This window comes from Moschus berezovskii, chromosome 21 (genome assembly GCF_049115385.1).
Source record: "Moschus berezovskii isolate FMDL1 chromosome 21, NW_MosBer_1.0, whole genome shotgun sequence".
NCBI lineage: Eukaryota > Metazoa > Chordata > Mammalia > Artiodactyla > Moschidae > Moschus > Moschus berezovskii.
In genome coordinates, this window is record NC_142480.1 from 39,515,543 (window position 1) to 39,523,834 (window position 8,292).

An 8,292-nucleotide genomic window follows, 5' to 3' on the forward strand; every position below is an offset into this window, starting at 1 on the left:
AAAGGAGCATTAGAATAAAATGGGCTTCAATCTGTAAATGCTCAGGAGGTGGCACAATGGTAAAGATGCAGGAGAGGCAAGAGACGCGAGTTTGGTCTCTGGGTTGGGAAGATCCCCTGGAGTAAATGGCAACTCACTCCAGTATTCTTGCCTGGGAAATCCCATGGACAGAGGAGCCTGGTGGGCTACAGTCTACGGGGTCACAAAAGAGTTGGACATGACTTAGCGACTAAACAGACAATAAATATACCAGAAGACAAAAGGAAACAGTCACGTGCTTACACCTACGTAGAACAAAGAAGTCTGGACTTAAGAGAGGGAAGACAGGGACTTCCCTGGTGGTCCAGTGATTAAGAATCCACCTTATAATGGAGGGAACATGGTTCCATCCCTGGTTAGGAAACTAAGATCCCACATGCTGTGGGGCAACTAAGCCCCGCGCCACAGCTAGAGAGTCCCACAACAAATGCAGATAGATCCAGACATGTTGTATGGGAATTCATCCCATGGTCAAGCAAAATCCTCAAACAATTAGATTTGTCAGCAGGCATCTAGGTGAATTTCTTCTTTCTCAATCGTAAGTCATGTTGCCCTCACGGATGTGATTTTTCAAAGTGGTGATAAGTCCTTACTAAAGCTCTGAGCAAAGCAAATCTTGGCTTCCCCTTGATTTATACCGTGGTTGCATTCCTGGAAAAGTCAGCATATGTTAAAACCAGGGCAAAGAAAATACTGAGTTTATTTTGGAAAAGAGTTCATTTCCAAGCTCAGTTAACTACAATAGATGTGTTACCCACAGGAACATCTGGTTGGACTTCTCAAAGTCCTGTGGGAACATTCTCTGCTGGGCAGGACTATCCCAGTATTGCTGGACAGCCAGCATCCCTAGCCAGTGACCCCTGTCACTGCATCCACTGAAATACCCCTTGCAGTTTAAAGCATTCCTTGGGGAACAGTATCCCTTCCCTAGGGAACACTGGTCTAGAGGGTCAATACGCAAACAGTTGATCCCAACCCAGTATAACACATGCTCTGATATGGACTGCAGGGTCTATCTATGGGAGTGCCAAACCTGGGGCATCTCAGCAACTTCGGGTTTAAAGCAGACAGATTGCTACAAGCAGATAAGACTTAAGGGAGGCCAATCTTGCAGGCAGAAAGACGGGAAGGAAAATGGGTGCCAGGCAGAAGGCCTTTAGATTAATGACAATCCATGAGGTGTATGGGAAATACAAGGATTAGAGCTCAAAGGGTCAGGTGGTGAGAGGCTGGAGGAAGAGGCAGGGTCTAGACCCTCCCACACCTATCTCAGAAAGCAGTTTGGACTCTGTTCTGGGGAGGATAAGGGGAACCATCTCATGTATGATGTGTTTTACTCATACGTGTATTACTTTTTAATGAATTCTGATCAAAAGAGTTGTCCCCTTGAGGCCCATTTTGGGGATAGTATCTTAACTTCTCCAGAAGTAAAGCCTGGAAATGCAGGTGCTGATCGAACCAAACTGTCCTGACCTATTTCTATTTGCTTACTCTGGGGCCTGGCTTTGCTCCATCTGCCGTCTGTAGGTTAAGTTCTGAGAAGCTATTTAAACAGTGATAAAGCTTCCCTGGAAGCAGATCATGACTCCCAGCACAGCCTTACCCTCTAGGAAACCCAGCTTGTAGGCTGCAAGGTTAACGGCATAGGCTCCAGAAAGCCCATTCCCACAGTCCCCATGGGGGACAAAAGAGCTCACAACCGCTTATAAGGGACAGTGCCCCCCTTAGTAAAGGTGCCAGGGCAATAAAGGCAAGATCCCCAGGCAAACCTGGTCCCCAGTCTCACCCCACAAAGGGTTCTGAAGATTCTGTGACTAATGTGGCACCCTATAACATCTTTTAATATGCTTGAACAAGCAGAAGCTAGTATATTGGCAAAACACCTGTTGAATTCCCCCATCCTCCTGGATTAATCAGAAAGATGCAGGGAAGCGAACTAAATCAGTCTTCCTACACAGATTTCCGAACAGTCCTCCAAACACAGACATGAATATTGGATCATTTGGGGCTGCACCATTAGCTGGGTAACTCCACAGAGAATTCTGGGAGACAGTTCATATTAGGGTAACGGGGTTTGAGAGGGGTTGGGGTTCCCAGACAGATTCCTTTGTTCTTTTTGTATAAACCATCATCCCAGGGCCTCTTTACAGCTCACTGGGGCTTTCCAAGAGGTCTTCCTGAACCATCTTTCTATGTGATTACACCTTCCTCGCAGCAACAGTGAAAGCAACCTGACTTCGAGCAGTGTGGGACCTAAGGCATTTGGACATCATTTTACCCCACACACACCCCCACCTCCCTCTCTGATACTGAAAGTTTGGAAGGGACCATAAACATTATTTCACAGGTGAAGAAATTGATGCTCAGAGAAGGACAATTGCTTGCCCAAGGTCACAATGAATAAGTAGGAATTGGAAACCCAAACCTAGGCTTATCACATACATGCAAGTGTGTTAGTCACTCAGTTGTGTTCGATTCTTTGTGACCCCATGGACTGTAGTGGACTGTAGCCTGCCAGGCTCCTCTGTCCATGGAATTCTCTGGGCAAGAATGCTGGAGTGGGTAGCCATTTCCTTCTTCAGGGTATCTTCCTGACTGAGGGATCAAACCCACATCTCAGGCATTGCAGGCAAATTCTTTACCATCTGAGTCAACCACTTGCATGCAAAACAACACATAAATATATCTGTGAAAGTCTTCCTTGTCCCCAGGGCAGTGACTAATTGAACTGTCACTAAGAGGGAGTTGTTCATACAGTTAAGAAATGAATGTTCTAGATCCACATTCAGTGCTGAAACCACTGGCCATGTATGGCTATACTTGAAATGTAGCAAGTTCAAACTGAGAATGGCGTTAAGTGTGAAATGCACACCAGATTCCAAAGACTTAGTCTCAATAAAATAATTTAAAATATTGCCTTAGTAATTTTTTACGTTACTAAAATTACAGTGTTTTAGACATATCTGGTTAAATAAAACTATTCTTGAAATTAACTTCACCTGTTTCTTTCTTATTTTTTCACTTTTTAAAATGTGGCTAATAGTTTAACATTACATACGTGGCTTGCTCTCTGTTTCCATTGGATAGAGCTTCTACAGACATTGAGGATACAGCAGAGCATAGAACAGACAAAAATCATGCCCTCCTGGAGTTTACCCCTGGGGAGGAGAGAGACAACAAATAAACAAGTGAAATAAGTGCTCTAGAAAAATGAAGCAGGGAAGCAGGTTAGAGAAGGAAGGAGAGGTTGACATTTAAAATAGGTTTATCAGGACTTCCCTTGCGGTCCAGTGGTTAAGAATCCGCCTGCTAATGCAGGGGACATGGGTTCAATCCCTGCTCTGTGAAGATTCCACATGCCATGGGGCTACTAAGCCCATGGGCCACAACTTCTGAGCCCATGTGCTGCAACTACTGAAGTCTGTGGGCCCCAGAGTGTGTGCTCCGCAAACAAGAAAAGCCACTGCAGTTGGAAGCCCATGTATCACAGTTAGAGAGTAGCCCCACTCACCACAATTAAAGAAAAGCCTGCACACAGCAACCAAGAACCAGTGCAGTCAAAAATAATAAAGATGATAATAATATTTTAAAAAATAAAATAGAATGATCAAGAAAGGCTTTATTTATATTAGTCGTCAAGAAAATGCAAGGAGACATAACATTATCCCCCTCTAGGAGAGTTGTAATCACAAAGACAGGTAATAACAAGTGTTGGAGAAGATACAGGGAATTGGAATCCTGATAACACTGGTTGTGGAAATGTAAAATGGTGCAGCCACTTTGGAAAACAGTCCAGCACTTTCTTAAAAAGTTAAACAGAGTACTTTGGCCACCTCATGCGACGAGTTGACTCACTGGAAAAGAGTTACCATGTGACCCAGCAATTCCCTCTTGGGTATTTACCCAAGAGAAATGGAAACATGTCCATCAGAAACTTGTACATGAATGTTCATAGCAACATTATTTCTATTAGCTAAGAAGTGAAACACCCAAATGTCCTTTAATTGATGTGGTATGTCCATATAAGAGAATATCATTTGACCCTAAAAATGAATGCAGTTCCAAAACATGAATCTTGAAAACATACTCAGTGAAAGAAGTCAGTCACAAAAGAGCATATAGTATCTGATTCCATTTAACCATTCCATCTAATTCCATGAAATGTTCAGGATAAGCAAATATGAGACAGAAAATAGATAGGTGGGGAGGGTTGAGGAAACCAGGGAGAAATGAGGAGTGACTGCTAATGGATCTGAGGTTTCTTCTTGGGGTGATGAAAATGTTCTAACTGACCATTGTGAGGGTTGCACACTTCTGTAAATATACTAAAGCCCACTGAACTGTATACTTTAAATGGGTGAATTGTATGGTATATTAATTATAGTAATAAAACTGTTATGAAAAAAGAAAATTTATTTTCTTTGAGAAGTGATATTTGAGCAGACATTTGAGTGAGCTAAGTGGCTTGGGGGTGTGGCGCATTCCAGGAAGAGAAAACAGAAAGTACAAAAGCCCTGAGGAAAGAGCAAGCTTAGCTTTTAAGGGACAGATTAGAGCAGGATGAGGGGCACAGCAGAAGGAGTTGAGTCAGAGGGATGGGGCAGCAGGTCATGTAGGGTGTTCCAGGCCATGAGAAGGACTTTGGCTTCTCTACTGAATGAGATAAGTCACTCGAGGCTTTAGAACAGAGAAGGGCCAAGATGTGATGCCCAGTCTGGCTGCTGTGTTGAGAGTAGCCTTCAGGGGTCATGTGCAGAAGCAATGAGAAAGTTGTTATATTGTCTGAACATTTCAGTTGAACTAACATGATATATGTCTGTTATAGGTTTGAACCCGCTAGAATAGGGAGTGCGTGCATACACAGTTGCTCAGATGTGTCTGACTCTTGGCCACCCCAAGGACTGTAGCCCACAAGACTTCTCTGTCCATGGAATTTTCCAGACAAGAATACTGGAGTGGGTTGCCATTTCCTTCTCCAGAGGATCTTCCCCACACAAAGACTGAACCCTAATCTCCTGCATCGGCAAGTGGATTCATTACCATTGAGCAATCAGGGAAGCCCCCTGACTAGATGATTCTAAATTCTGCATGAGAAAGCAAAGGAGCTATTGTGGGGACTTCCTTGGCAGGTGGATTCTTTACCACTGAGCCACCTGGAAAGCAGAATGGGGAGGGCTTGGGCAAACTGTAACCTGAGGGGACTTAAATTCAGCCCACCACCTATTTTTGGCCAGCCTGTGAACTAAGAATTGCTTTCACATTTTTCTAAATGGTTGACAAAAATCAGAAGAATAATACTTCGTGAGACATGAAAATCATATGAAATCAAATTTCAGTGTCCATAAGTAAAGTGTTACTGGAACACTTCCAGGCCCATTTGTGTGTATAGCTGCTTTCACAGCAGGGGTGAGTAGATGGGACAGGGACAAGAGACTGTGTGGCCTGCAAAGCCTAACATACTTCCCATCTGCTCCTTTACAGAAAAAATTTGCTGAACCATACAACAGTTCCCAAACATTTTGGTCTCAGGACTATTTTTCATCTTAAAAATTGAGGATCCCAGATTTTGTTCATAGAAGTTATCAAGATTTACCATTTAGAAATTAAAAGTGCAGCAAATGGCATGTCTTCATTCTTTTTAAGCACAGGGAACTCTGCTCAGTGTTGTGTGGAAGCCTGGATGGGAGGGGAGTTTAGGGGAGAATGGATACATGTATTTGTATATTACTGAGTCCCCTTTTCTGTCCATCGGAAACTGTCACATCATTGTTGATTGGCCATACTCCAATATAAAATAAAAAGTTTTTTAAAATGTGCGTGTGATGTCCTACAAGTATTTTTAAATATGTAGTAAGTAATTAAAATAATTAACCCACTGCAACACTGAACCTGGTTTCGATGAACCGGCTTACTCATGTCATGATATAACCTACCACAGTAATCCAGGAGAGAGGAGGGGGACTTGGACAACCAGATAGTGATGAAGTGCTACAGAGTTGGCTGTAGACAGGCTGGCTTCTAGACGTAATAGGCTGTGCTAATGGACAAAGTGTGGGGTGTGAGGAGAAGAGAGGAATCGAGGAAGCCTCCAAGGATTTTAAAGGTACTTAAAGGGATCAGTGGGGCAGCCTGCAGGAGAAATAGGTTGGTTGGTGAGACTGACCCCTCCTCAACGAGACAGTCACCATCAGGTTGGGGATCTCATTCTAGGCCACGCAGGAACATCCGGAGCAGCTTCTGGGCAAGGGTCTAGAACAGATCCAAAGAGGTGATTCAGGAAGGGAGAACGTGGGTTCACTCAGCTTGCTCTGTATCAAAGGGCTTGGGCAGGAAGTCCCTGGAGGTCCAGTGGTTAGGACTCCGAGCTTCCACTGCAGGGGGCGCAGGTTCAATTCCTGGTTGGGAAAATAAGATCCTGCATGCTGTGCATCCAGCCCCCTGCCCCTCACTCCCAAAACAGAAAGGGCTGGGTCACTCAATCCTCCAGGAGAAAAATCTATTCCAAGTCAGGTACATTTGGGTAGCTAGTTGATTCAATGTGTAAACAGGTCTAGAAAATGTATTCTTTTAAATAAAGTTGATTCAGTGTTTACTAGGACCTTGTCCTAGAGTCTGGGGCCAGAACCAAAGAAAAGAAAAAAAACATGTGGTGCAGTCCTCCTGAATCTCAGTATTTGAGAGGGCATGTCACCTTCTCTGAGATTATTTTTTCATCTGTGAAATGGGATAATAGCACCAAACCCTACAGACTTGTGAAGTGTTCGTGGAATAATCCTATTCAGTAAACATAATCCTGGGCACAGAGTAAGTAATACATGCTTCTTCTCCCTCTCCTCAGTCTTCTCTCAAGCACACATCCCTTCTTCAAAAAAGACGGCCGCAAGCTATATATGCATCATCCACCAAATATTCATGAAGAATCTACTATATGTAAAATGAGGGAGATACAGGAAAGTTACAAGACACGCTGTTCACTGCTAAAATATAGGCCAGATTAAAAGGACTGCGAGGCATCTGTGTGCTTATGAGATGAGATCGACCAAGTTAACAGTTCACGGAACATAAACAGCAGCTCTGTCAGGGGAGAGGCCAAGGTAAGTGCTCTCTTAACAAAGATAAGATTCCAGGAGGAATGAGGTTTAAATTATCGCTAAGATAGAAAGGACTCAGATGAGCCAAGATAGCTAGAGGTTACTAGTAGGTGGCCTGAAGCTGATAAAAATTTTAGAGGTAGGTTAGCAAAAGATTTGAGTGTAGAAGAGAGTGACTCACTGGGCTCATGGGAAGATTTACTGTAGAGGGATGATTTACTGTAGGAGATATTCTTGCCCCGGCCCTGGGCCCAGAGCATCTCATCTCTGCCATAAAGATCCACTTAGATTCTAAGTCCTATTAATAGATTAACAACCTGCAGATCAAGGACTTCAACACAAAGAATAGCTAGTCAAGGAGGAAGGACCTTGGAAAGAAGGAAAGAAATCCATGTTTTCTTGTATTTACTCAGACCTTTAACTCCTGTCTAGTTACTCCTTGGCATTTGTAGCATTTATCCCTCCTGTTTTCCTTCCAGATTCTACAAAGTGCCAAGAACCCCTAAACTACTCCTTGTTGCTACCTTCTGATGTTACATCATTTACAAAGACTGCAATTGCCTAGGACTTGGCCCCCTTTAAACTTCAGTAAGCACATGTTCCCCTGCCCCTAGACAGTGTGATCAAGACAGCCAGGACCCAGATTTAAATCCACCCATCACCAGCTGCGTGACCTTGGGCAAGTCACCTTTTCTGAGATTATTTCTTCATCTGTGAAATGGGATAATAACGCCAAACTCTGTAGACTTAAGAGGCGTTCATGGAATAATCCTATTCAGTAAAGTATCCAACACAATCCTAGATGCAGAGTGGGTAATCAGTTCTTCTCCCTCCCTCCACCCTCCCCTCAAACACAGTTTTTTTCAGGGACCACACCCAACAGCTGGAAGCAGCAGGAGCACCATATGGAATCAGAGAAAGCGGTGAGAGTCCTGCTTTGCCCCTTCCCAGCTGAGTGGCATCGGGCCAGTCACTTTGCCTCACTGAGCCTTGGGTTTCCCATCTGTAACTAGGAAATTATATGCCATGCCCCTCCTCACAGTTTTGTTGTAAATAGTTCAAAAGAGAGGGCCTCTTTTAGGACAATGGCAATAGTGATCACAAAGGATTTCATGGAGTATTCTCCTCAGGTTGCTTGCTTCTGTTTATCACCTGTGAGAGG